Source organism: Colias philodice, chromosome 8, assembly GCF_061535455.1.
Source record: "Colias philodice isolate Cphi_HAF_F1 chromosome 8, ilColPhil1 Martin Lab GWU primary, whole genome shotgun sequence".
NCBI classification, from domain to species: Eukaryota; Metazoa; Arthropoda; class Insecta; order Lepidoptera; family Pieridae; genus Colias; species Colias philodice.
This window is the reverse complement of record NC_143093.1, coordinates 350251-363454: the sequence shown is the minus strand read 5'-3', so window position 1 is coordinate 363454 and position 13204 is coordinate 350251. Positions and strand designations below refer to the sequence as shown.

Genomic DNA, 13204 nt, shown 5'->3' with positions numbered 1-13204 from the left:
TTATTCCAATATAATACATGATAATGTTATCCTTTTTCAAAATTCATCAAAAATAATGACTGAAAAATCAAATTCTAATTCATTAAATAGATTAAAAATTACTCACAAAAAAAACAGTTATCTTGAACTATATTATGTAGTTTGTTTGTTTCTAGTAATTTCGCTTAAAACGTTTAATATTCAACATAAAATTGATAAATATGCACAAAAGTATGGAATGTTTCCTGTCCAAGCAGACGGAATTCGCGGGCAAAAAGGAAAACCGCAACACGCGTTCTAATTTTAAATCTTTGTTAAACCAAATGGCGCCACCGTCGCATATACAAAGTTTATTTCACATTTGTTTGGTTTATTTTGTTAAATGATTTGTAAAACAATTAATTTTAATAACCCATTAGGAAAATACATTCGAGGATAATTACTTCTGAAAGCAAAACAGGATAGGTACCTTCGTAGACAAAATGAAGTTATCTTCAAACACGTAAATAAAATCAAAGAAAACTACAACTATGTAGCCACTTGAATATTCATTTTCAATTAACTTTGTATTCCTATCTCACCATATCGATCATTGTAAACAGATGATTCATCAGTAAATAAGGGAATATCAATGCAAAGGTCGCAAGAAGTCTTTATTTGGTGCGGGAACTACTATATGCTACTATTTATAATCTGTAGCACTACGCCATTTACATATTTAATCTGTATTTGGGTTCACATTGCCGCGCTTACTCCTAACGTCCTTTTATGTCTCAAGATCCATCGTGCCTTGATAAATCTATATTGTTTCTAAATTTGGTATTAAACGATGAATGAATTCCTTATGTCGGAACTTGGAGGCTCAATTTAATTAATATATCCGGATTGCGACAAACTGCATGTGGTACATTCCTATATTTTTTGTTATACTATTTTGGTGTCGCAAATAGGCAATGCATGGATGACAAGAACTACATAATATCTATTATGATATTTTAGTATTTGATTGTAATATTAAATTAATTTAACTGACCGGTTGGCTTGGTTGGTAGTGGCCCTGCCCTGGGTTCGATTCCCACCCGGGGCAAATATTTGTGTGATGAATCTATACATATAACTATAGGTATTTATTTAAAATTTTATATGTATGTTTACCAGCCATCTGGTTTCCATAACACAAGCAAAAGCTTATTATGGGATCAGATCGTGCCGTCTGTGAAAATTGTCCTGAATTTTTTTGAATGTTTTTAATTTTACTTGCATCCCCAAAGTCCCCGCACAATGCACAGAGTATGTAACGTCTATCTTTTAAGGGGATCTTCACTTGCAGATAAGTAGATAACTGATTACTGAAGAGCTACTTTAGCTACCTCTTGTTTAGGCAACAGCATAAGGGTTGCCACCCAGCACTTTTAATTAAAATAGCTCGAAATAAAAATTAAAACATCATAATTTGAGTATGAAGTCACATACATCTGTAAGTTATACGCAAAATATTCAATCTTAATCACTTACAGCCGATTTCTAAATTGAGAATTGATTTGATTAAATTTTGAGAAAGCTTATGTCACATATAAATATTTATGTATGGTTTAAGACGTTCTTCATCAAATACTCGATTCAGAAACCGGTCGTTAAGTGTCTCGAAGTAAGATTTTTTTCAGTCAAAATAAATGACGTCACGTCTGAACACCATACACACCTGTGTCAACAACAAAGTTACAATATTATTCACCTGCAACATTTTCAATGTCACTGTGAATTAGTTGTTATTGTATTTACGTTTTACATACGTTTGGTTTTTCTATTTGTAGCACTAGCACCCTCCAATCGATTCTCAACATGGGGTCGCAACCCTTGAAGGGTCGTTTTGTTAAAGAGGGTTGCTGTTGATTAGACTCGAACTGTGTAACTAAGGTATTTTCAATTTTGTCCGAGGAACGAACCTAGGACATAAGCTTACGCTCACAAATTAATTACTACTACAAAGATCAGTCATCAATCGTCGATCCAAAAACAAAGGAGTTTTTGAATTAGTAGATTGTTTTAAATTTAAGTACTTAAGTACTAAAAACTAAAGCAAAATTATTTAATAATTATGTAAGTAACTTCTTTACACATCCTTTTAAATATTTCAATCAGGGAATCTGAATCGGTTCAAGTCCCACATAAAAAAATATTCATCCTTCACAATTTGAAATACCATTAGCATCACAAATGGTCATATTTCTATTCCATTCTGAGATTCTCAAATTCCAGTTGGCTTTCTTACGTCTTCGAAACCGTCAAGTATGTCCTAGACCTAAAAGCATTTTCTTTGTTCAAACTTCTGTAGCTACCGAACGATTGTGTTCTACTTGAGATAGTGGCGTGGCAATCGCTTCCGTTATCGATTCTAAGGAAACACTAGAAATGAAAGTTTCAATACAAAACAACAGCATGTTATTGTAAAGTTTGTAAAAAATACTTCATCATTTATCGCGAAAAAATAAGATCACAAATCACGACCAAGTGAAATCAAACAATAGTTTCGTATTTTAGTCAAACAGTCTTGTTTGTTTTTTGTCTGTTTCACCTGAGTCGTGAACATACCAAAAGAGAATAACGTGACGCAAATATACTTGTTTTTGGAATAAATTTAATTTCTCATTAATAATTTTTGTTCAAACACAGTAAAAATGCTTCAAAAACTTCGTTCTCCACGAAACAAAAATATGAATTTCAAATCATGTTGTTGCTATTCGGATATTTTTGACAAATCATTGGTTATATATCACTATCACATATCAATAGTCACTTTCTAAATTTCTATACACTTTCTTATGCTGACTTGACAACTTTTGAGAAGCAATGTAGTTAGTAACGGTTTACCGCGCTTAGGAAATCTGTTAATTTTATTTATTTATTTTTAAGTATTTTCTTTGACGATGTTGACGATCACACTTATTCTAATTTCTACCGATATCTTCATATTATGTAGTAATAATTACTATGCCTGTGAGTTTTTGTCAAAACGGCGATAAACAATGAAAAATTTAACCAATCAAAACATAATAAAACATGATAAACAGCTTTTTATTTCCTTTTTTGTTGAAAAGCTTTAGTCAATGTCACGTTGTTTGATAAAACTATTTCCCTATCCATAGAATCTTTTACCATCAACCAAACCATACATTCAAACACAATCCATTCGATTCCATTTGATAAGCGCGTATCACGGCAATTAGCCGAATGTACCCTCTGATAACTTATCAACACTATCGATACGCATATTAACTTCGAGAGCTTTCGGATCTCGATACATTTGGTGATAACTTCATCTCGTTAATCTCCGTTTTGGCTGTTTTTTGTTGTGCCATAAAACATTATGCTTATTTCGTATCTGATTCTAAACTTGTAGTTGAACAGTGAACTGTTACCAGAGGAAACCATCTTTCAAGTCACAATTTCATCAATGAGATTAAATAACAATATCTCATTAATTAAAACATAAAATGTTTCAAAAGCGAAGTCTACTTTTAACCATTAATTAACGAGATTCAACCCTTAATTAACTGGAAATCAGTTCACTCTGCATTCTGTAATGCGTCGAGCATAACACTAAAAGTGCAAAAACAAACATTATAATAATTGTTGTGCGGTAACAAAAAATGCTAAATGCCGAACTCATGCGACGAGTAATTATTTTAATTAGCCGGTATCAAGCGCGCAATTAGTCAGTTATTTTGTGTGCCTTTCACTACAATATCATATTAGGTAGGTATAATCTCAATATAAAATGTATTCAAAACCGTTGCGCGTCAAGTGCTATGAATTATCGAGCTTTCACTTGAATTTGTATCATATATTTACATATTTACAGTTTGAAATGCTTCAATTTAATTTTATTCATAATTAATTGTGGAGCAATTATCCACTTTCTTGCCGCATCTTCTCGTTAAGATATTTCAATTAATCGTTGTGTATAAACTATAATTCTCTTATTCATTTTAATTTGATGACCCCAGATCAGGTCGTGCTTGTGTTGTAAAAAATATTTGCATATTGAACATAATATATGTTATGAATTTTGAGAGAACAGCTTACTCGTACAACTACAGCTATGTACCTACCTGTATTACAATTTTATCCAAGTTAAATCAAATCAAATGATTTGATTTGATTCGATTTGATTCTCTCGTAACTTACTACCTATGTCATCTATTGTATTGTATCGTGTGTTTCCACAAATATTGTTTACAAATAAAGTCTGTTTACCAAATTTCTAACGCGATTTATTCATTGTCCGTAACCACGCTCCCTCTTGTGGCGTATCCACAAGTCAAATAAATCATTTGAATCCGTTTAAAGTAAATATAAATAGGTAATAAATCACACTGTTTTGGGTTGTCATAAATATATTTCAACATCAATTAGAGAACAGTTAAGCAGATCGCTAAACCGTTAAGATGTTACGGACATCATTAGATGTTATGAGCCATTACTTGCTTCACGGTTATTAGACACTTGCTTCCTTATTTCAGATCCGTGAGATGAAATATCATCTTCAACCTAAAAAAGTGAAGAAAATTGCTTTTCCACGAAAAACGAACATTTATGAGAATAATATTATAGTTAGCAAAAGGTTAAATGCCTCCACTGTATTTACTCTTGCTGGTTTAAAAAAAAATCAACAGCCATGTTGACTGCAAACATATATTTTGGTGGTTTGATTAGAATAAAAAAACATGTCAAAGAAGTCGCAAATCTGAACGCATCTCGACGATATTTTTCAAACAGATGGACTGATTTCAGTAAAATAATAAATACCTATATGTATTTTAAAAACTATACACAACAATACCCGAGAAATGTCATGTTGTATCCACAAAACCATATCAAAAGAGATACAGCAATTTATATCCGAGCAGTCTGAATGTAGCCACAGTGCATTAGCAAAATGACGTCGTTCCTTGCATCGGATTATCCGGTTTTCCGGACACAAATGCCCGGGAAATTACCCGCCCATTTTATAGTACAATTATAATTAACCATTGTGGACCGTAGGCGGATTATTTTTATGCGCTATTCAAAACAGAGATGAGAGATCCTCGAGTTATGATAAATGGAAAAGTATTTATTTTTGAATTAATTCTATTTTTTAGCTGTGAGCTGAATACCTAGCTTAGAAAAATGTAAAATTTAATTAAATGTAAATTAAACGGCGTGGACAAATTATTTATTTTTTAATAATAGCAGTTATAGGTCTACCAGAATCTGATGGCATATTTATATTTAAAAAATAAAAGATTTTTAGGCGGCAACTTTATTTGACAACTATCAAATTGGTTGTCAAATTATTTGTGTTGATGATTAATTTTTAGGATTTTGTCTTCAAAATCTTCGAAATGTCGATAAAACCGCTGCGATCACAAGCAAGAGATGTTGTTTACAATGTGTATAGAAAAATATTCGATGAAGAAGGGTCAAACACATCACAATTTTCAATTTTAAAGCGCGTGAAAGATTTTATTGCTAAATTGGACTTACCCGTTTTGATACTTTAAGAGGGTTTACGCGGTCCGTGCGCTGTTTGGCTCAAATATGTGATTTTTCAAACCAGATTGTCCATCAACCACTTATCTTACAAACATATGAATTACTAATAATTTTAGGAAATTTTATTGTCTATGTAGTTAGTTAAGAGTTTTTTTCAATTAATACAGTATTTCTGAATACCATCAAGATAACTGAGCCGATGATTACTTGATTTCACTTTTAGTGTCAATTTCGAAGCTAAAAATATCTGAAATTGCTGACAGATCTAACACACAATTATTTTTAACTAACTGCAAAAATCCTTATTAAAATAGTTAGTTAAAAGATTTTTTTATTTTGGACTCCTAACTTACGAAATTAAAATCCGAACAATGTGAATTTTTTTAGAAATTATAGTCGACAAAATGATTATTTTCACCAAGATATTTGACTTTATTGAATATAATTTATACATATTGCAATAAAAGAATGTCTTACTTATAAGATAAAATTTAAAAAATCAACTAAGGTACCTCTATTATTTTTCTACAAATTTTTTTAAAGTACTATAAAACACTGCGCGCGACCCGATTAAAATCAGTCGGCAGCGAGCCTTTCCAGAGAGAGGACATGTTGCTCGGCGCTCTCCTGTGGACCTATGCTGTTCATAGTAAAAGGATAGCGCAAGCCGCGATCTATCGTAATAGATCGCGGAGTTTTTGACTTGCGTTAAATAGAATATGCGCTCTTAAATTAAAAATGTTATAAATAGGTAACTGTAATATTGTTTGTTGATTAAAATATAATTTATGAAAACTTATGTGTACATGTGTACAAGTCAATTTTATAATGTGTTAATACTTACGAAAATAAACATGATTTTATTTTATTATTGTTTTATTTTATAAAAAATTATAAACAATCGTTAAATTATCCACTTGTGTAATGTGACTAATGATATTGAGGACAAAATAAAAAATACGCAGTATCAAGATCGTTCAATCCATTTTCCCTAGGGTTGCACACTCAAAATTTTGATTTCCCTAATTGCCATCAGATTCTGGTTTACCTATACTTATCCATAAATTATATTAACTTTAAATACCTAGGTAGGTTACATATTTAAAATACATATTTAAAATTAGAGTTCTCGGCTATAATTTATAAATTAAATTAAAATACCTATTACCTAGTTACAAATTTTATAAAAGAAGGTTGCTAGGTAGGTACCTATACAAATTTGGGAAATTCATCTTTATTATTTTCAATAATTAAATAATCAAGCTGATTTTGAATTTCGAAGCAGGTAGGTAGGTACCTACCTAATTCAGTGCAATTTTGTATTTTTGATTTCATTTGAACAGATTATACCTACTTTTTAGTTTTTCGTATCAAATCTATTAAATGAAATAAAATGTTGGTTCAAATGTTTTTATAATGTAAGTACCTCCATTGTTCTTTATAAAGTAATGAGAAAATACCATCTAAAGTGGGTTTATAGCTGTTATACTTTAACAATCTACATAAAATATGCAAATGGAGTCCTAAGAATCTGAAAGAAATCTTATAAGAAAAGTAAAAAAATTAAGGTCATTCTATAGTGCATTTAGCATGTCCTTGAACATTGTGGGTACATTCACCCACACTAAGTGCATCGCGACAGGAATGCAAATCCGTACGTGTCTAGTAATAGAACGTGTCTTCACGACTGTACCCTACGCACTCTTCTACGTGATCTTACACAAGTCATTATCATATTTTAAACAACTAAAATATACGTGATTATCTGACTAATTGATGGCCCCTTTAGAAATAGACGGGTAGGAGAGCGAGGGTGTAGCCGCTATAGGTATGTAGGCACGAGCGCCGACAATCGATTCCGACTCCCCTACGCGGAGCACTACCGACTGTCTCGCCGGCCATCCACCCGGCACGGGCTCCCTGTAACCACGCATTCTCGCTAAAATTCATAAAAACTTACCTCTTTACACTTCAGCGACTTCACCAAAGAAATGATCGCGTCGATCGCGAAATAACACTTCACTTCTATTCAAATAAGTCTTACACTAACGTATATTTATTACACAGTTTATGTTAAAATTATTAGATGTATTGTTCATAAAATTTGTTACAGTTCTATATTTAAATAAAACGGGCGTTGCGCAAATGCGTTCTGAGCAACAACGTACCCCCACAACAGCTCGCGGCGGACTGACTGAATTGAACATAGCGAGGGCTGTGCACCGAGATGACTCGACTGAACATAGCAATGTTTGACCCGTTGAGATTTCGGCCAATCGGAGCGCGATCCAATTTTAAACTTACCAATGAAATGACACCGTGACGCGAAATTTCCGACATTTTGCCCGTGAAAGTTGAAGGGAACATCTTCATTCATTTTTGCATTTACGTGATTTATGTGAAAAATGTTATTCATGGCTCGTTAATTAAGTTATTAACGGTTACTTGAGGTCATTACACTTAGAGAGGAGTTCATAACATTGCATTGTAAATGCGATATGGGATCTTTCATTATTTCACAAACTGACCGCTTGTTTTACCTACTAGATATTTTTCGATACCTAGCTTTAAGATTTAGGAATAAAATTAAGTAATAAATAATAATTTCAATATTGAATTGAGATATAGTTTTAATTTTTAATACCTATTAATGGGTAGGTATAAATAATTAATGAATATTAATGTGATAAGAAGATAATTATTGATATTAAGTATAATATTCATTCAGAATTGATAACTTAATTGTGTTAATATTGTAATTTGTAATTATTACATTGTAGATTATATTATAGTAATGAATAAAATGTGCATAGTAGGTACTTTACATCAATATTTCATGATCTTTTTATCCAGAAACTGGCATCAAATGTTACTAAACAAAAATAATATATTAATATTTTAACTAGTTATATTATACTTAACTGGTATTCATCCATATTTCCAAATACTTACACCGAAAGTCTTAAAAATAAAATTAAATTAAAATCCACAAGATGAAATTAGCTCGAGTCGCAAATTGAAAGTTCAAATTCAAGATTTCATGCAATTTCCGTTGCGCAGAAAATAATTCGCCTTTATTACAGATAAAATATTATATTTTAAAGCCGCCTCTATAGTCTGTGGGCTGTAACGCATTCATTGAGGCTGGGTTTTGGACCGGAGCCAAAGCCTGATTGTCTGCCGTCTGGGGTGGGATCGAAGTATACATATTTCCATGGGTGGGATCGATAGGAATTCTGCGAGGATTTTTAATCTGTACCTACATATTGCAGGAGCGTTTGTTCATTACTCTATACTAGCGACCCGCCCCGGCTTCGCACGGGTGCAATGCTGATACTAAATACACTACAGAAAAATTGTGAACGTTGTATAGGTATAAAAATATAGCGGCCCGCTCCGGCCTCCGGCATCGCACGGGTATAAAATACATAGCCGGGCGGCCGCAAACGCTACGTCCTGCAATTTTTAAATCTGTAATATCTTCGAAAATATTCACTTAAATCATACGGTGTAAAGGGCCATATAGATCTATATTAAATGAACAATGTATCCATGGTATTTAATTGGTTAAGGATTAATGCTGTATTGGTTAAAATCGCTTCGAAAATTAGCCATTATTTGTCGTAAAAAGTAAATGACAAAAAAAAGTTATTGTGGGTTATCCATAAGAGATAGACATATACCACCGCGGACTTTTCTGTAGACCTTTTCAATGTGTATAATACTTAGTACATTATTTTGATAAAACTCGTAGGGTTCAGCCTGCGTTTGCAATGTAAGCGGAATAAATGTAATTTTTTACGACATCAGATTAGAAACCTCAAAAATAACAGTACTTCTCCACTACTTAATGGATCTTATTATACATATAAACCTTCCTCTTGAATCACTCTATCTATTAAAAAAAACCGCATCAAAATCCGTTGCGTAGTTTCAAAGATTTAAGCGTACAAAGGGACATAGGGACATAGGGACATAGGGACAGGGAAAGCGACTTTGTTTTATACTATGTAGTGATTACATATTTTGTAATAATTAATTGTTTAGTTGTTTTCTACGTGGTCCTCCGCCTCGTGAATTCGTCCGCTTTGAATGAGGCTTTTTGCGGGTATTTCTATTGTTTTTCAAAATTACTAATAGCCCAAGCTAACTGTATTAAATCAGCCAGACGTCTCGTCAAATTTGGTGAAGCAGTTTGGCAGTTTTACAGAAACGAATAGACAAATTATTGTGAAATTGTACTGAAACTACTGTTGAAATTGTAACTGAACACCACCCAAGGGTGGTGTTCAGGTAGACTGTATAGTGTATTTATTATTTCAACTCTGACCACTGGGGATTTTACCTATTTTAGTTTTTCAATTCTTAATTTCCATGCCATGTTTATCTGTATTGAAAAGTAAAACATCGGCCAAAGCATATCGGCTGCAAGAGCCACAAATTAATACATAATATATATCCATTATTTTTGTTTTCATTGTTAGCAGTTGCTAAGTGAGAGGAGATAGAAAGCATTCAGATTATACGTTTAGAAATCAGACTCGCTCCGTAAGGCAGAGGTTTATCGCTTGTCTTGATAACAATCTGTTAGCTACGCACTGTGCAGGGGATATTGGCTATTGCTTCAAACCTGAAAACAGTGTTTTTTCGCAGCTGCAGCTGGTACCATGCGAATATAAATTTTAATAGCAACTTTCCACGCTGAACGCTCGCTGTAAAGTGATTATAATATGGTCGGTATGATACAAATACAATCATACAATTGACTAATGAGTCAGCTTTTAAATTTTTCATTTGAAATTTATAATATTATGTACTCGTGGGAAATTAAGCACAAAGCTCCAAATTAATCCACAATTATTTTTAAATATTACATCAAATTTAACTTTAAATTATTTCTTAGTATTGTATGTATTATATTATGTAATGTTATGTTTGTATAGTAGCAGTTTGGAGGTGATACCAGTTAGTTGTGAAAGACAGATATCTCGTTGTGTAGTGAGTAAGCACCACCTTCACTTCCGCTGCATTTTCGACGATGCAGATGGTGAGATATTATATGATACTGCGCTTCTTTCTTTACACCGAATTAATTTAATAGTCATCTAGTATAATTATAGAATTTTAAATATTTATATTAAAACATTTTCTAATGACCACGAATGAATGAGAATAAAGCGGCGGTTTTATGTTAGTGTCAGGCGGTAGGTATAGCATGTTGTATTTTTTTTCACAGAAATTACCAAGTTATGATTTTTACAAACTAAACTTAAAACTAATAGCTACTAGTTATTATTCTGTGCTGATAGTTATAAGCTTTAAGGCAGACTACGCCAAGTTAGTTTAAAAGTTAGTATGGCAGTTGACACCTACTTTATCTTGCTGACTAATATACAGGGCCGAGCCGCCCCTGTGTGCGAAGTGTGCGGCGCACACAGGCGCCAAGACAATAGGGGCGCCGCGGCCGCGCCGCCACTGCCACCAAAATTATTTTTGTTACCTTGTTTTGATTGTTTTTTGTAGTGGAGTATCGACAAGTAAGTAGGTACAATAGGCGCAACATAGGCCTTGTAAACAACAAAACATCCACTGCCACTGCCACTGCCACCAAAATTATTTTTGTTACCTTGTTTTGATTGTTTTTTGTAGTGGAGTATCGACAAGTAAGTAGGTACAATAGGCGCAACATAGGCCTTGTAAACAACAAAACATCTATAACGCTTATTGAACAAGTCTCTCAATATTTAATGTTTATTAATTATTATTATTCACGTTTATGGTTTCATTTTAGTTTACATTCCTTACGAGCTCAACGTTAAAACGGCGGCAGTTCTTTGAACAAGAGAAAAAGTACTAGTTATTTTAAACCGTAGAGGCGCCGAGTTTGTATGAGTATGAAATTAGTCCACTCATTTCGTCCGAAAAAAAAGGCAAATAAAAGAAAGTGAATTTGTGCATCTATTTTTTTGATATGTTGTAGGGGATACCTAGAAAAGCTTAACTTGAGTTTTTCGACCAAGATTTCCTATGAGCTTTCGTCGCCATCTTGAAAAAAGGGGTAAAATTGGTTTTTCGGCAATAACTCGGCTATCCGATGAAATTCGGAAATCACTTATAAGACACTTTTTGTTCCTTTTTTAATGCTCTACAATTAAGTCCTGACCATTTTTACTGTATCGTGCATAGTTATCGAGATTATAAAACCTGGCATCCGTTTTGACGAGTGTGTTTGCATTTTTTCAATTACAAAATTTTCTTGAAACCATTTTTCATTCATTTTACCGTGTGTTGTACTTTTTTTCGCTCAATTGTACAGTTCAACTTTTTTTTACTGCACAAACAAATTATTTGTTTAAAAAATATACTTAAGTGTGATCTTTAATTTGTTCTAAAGTCTGGTCTATGTACTTATTTTTTATCCCATCAATTTCCTAAACAATTTCCCATTCGATTCGCCATGCGAACACAACCGAGCGAGCAGCTCGCTCGACGGTGAGCGTGAATTCACCAACTCTGCGGCGCGCTGGAGATCGTAATTTTTGTCCAACTAAAAAACTCCAAAAAGAAAATTGTAGGTCTGAATATTCTCTACAAGTTCGAATTCTACGATTTTTTTGAATACATGTATATGTATTAGATACATATTATCATAATATAGGTATATGTATTATGTCCTAAAGAAAAAAAAACAAAAAACTAAAAATGTGTCCTGAATTTTTGAAGTGAAACTTCTTTATCGGGGTTGGAAAAAAATTGAGTGTAACATTTTTTCGTTACGCGTGACTTTTTCCGTTACGCGCCATCTTTTTCTTATCCCTACCACGCGTGATTCGACGTATTTCTGTAAAGTTGCATATAGTAAATTATTTTTTGAAAAAATAAGGTCATAAAGAAGTTTCACTTCGTACGTGTGTACACTAGTACACGCACACATTTTTTTTACTTTATCGATCAATATCTCGATAACGATGCATGATACAGAAAAAATGGTCCAGACTTAATTGTAGAGCATAAAAAAAGGAACAAAAAGTGTCTTATAAGTGATTTCCGAATTTCATCGGATAGCCGAGTTATTGCCGAAAAACAAATGGCGGCGAAAGCTCATAGGAAATCTTGGTCGAAAAACTCAAGTTAAGCTTTTCTGGGTATCCCTACAATATATCAAAAAATTAGATGCGCAAATTCACTTTTTTTTTAAATGTATATAATGAGTGGACTAAATATGAATGAGTGAGTTTCTGAACGCAACCCGATGCGATGCGTGCGACGCAAGCGGGGCCCGGGGGTGGGGTCATGGGTATTCCCCGATTTTAACGAACGAGATAGCTAAGGCAAAACAAAACAAATGAACAATCATTTGATTGTAAGTGTGTGTGTGTAAGGTGCGCATTGAATTTTTATAAAAAAAAAGAGGCGCTTCATAGGTTTCGCACACAGGCGCTGCCGGGGGTCGGCGCGGCCCTGCTAATATACGTAGTATATTATTATTAGTCTGTGCTAATACATTATCTGATTAACGGTAAGCTTAACTTGCAGAAGTACCGACTATACATACTTATATTACTTAGTAGATAGTTGTATACGCTAAGCTATGGGATTATGCTTTTGTGCCACAACTGTTTGGTAGTTTACTGTTTATATCTAGGTATTATTATTCTTCCGAAAATTGTTAACAGTTTTCCGCAAG

At 33.2% G+C, this 13204-nt stretch overlaps 1 protein-coding gene across 2 annotated transcripts in view; it reads right to left on the bottom strand.

The window, feature by feature from the left end:
• sn (fascin domain-containing protein singed) overlaps positions 1–7727 on the bottom strand; it is a 44059-nt gene extending 36332 nt beyond the window's left edge. For both annotated transcript variants that reach the window (XR_016315938.1, XM_089697939.1), the window contains exon 1: positions 7478–7727. The gene's annotated coding sequence lies outside the window, so the exon portion shown is untranslated. The remainder of the gene's footprint in view (positions 1–7477) is intronic.
• Positions 7728–13204: the final 5477 nt, after the last annotated feature.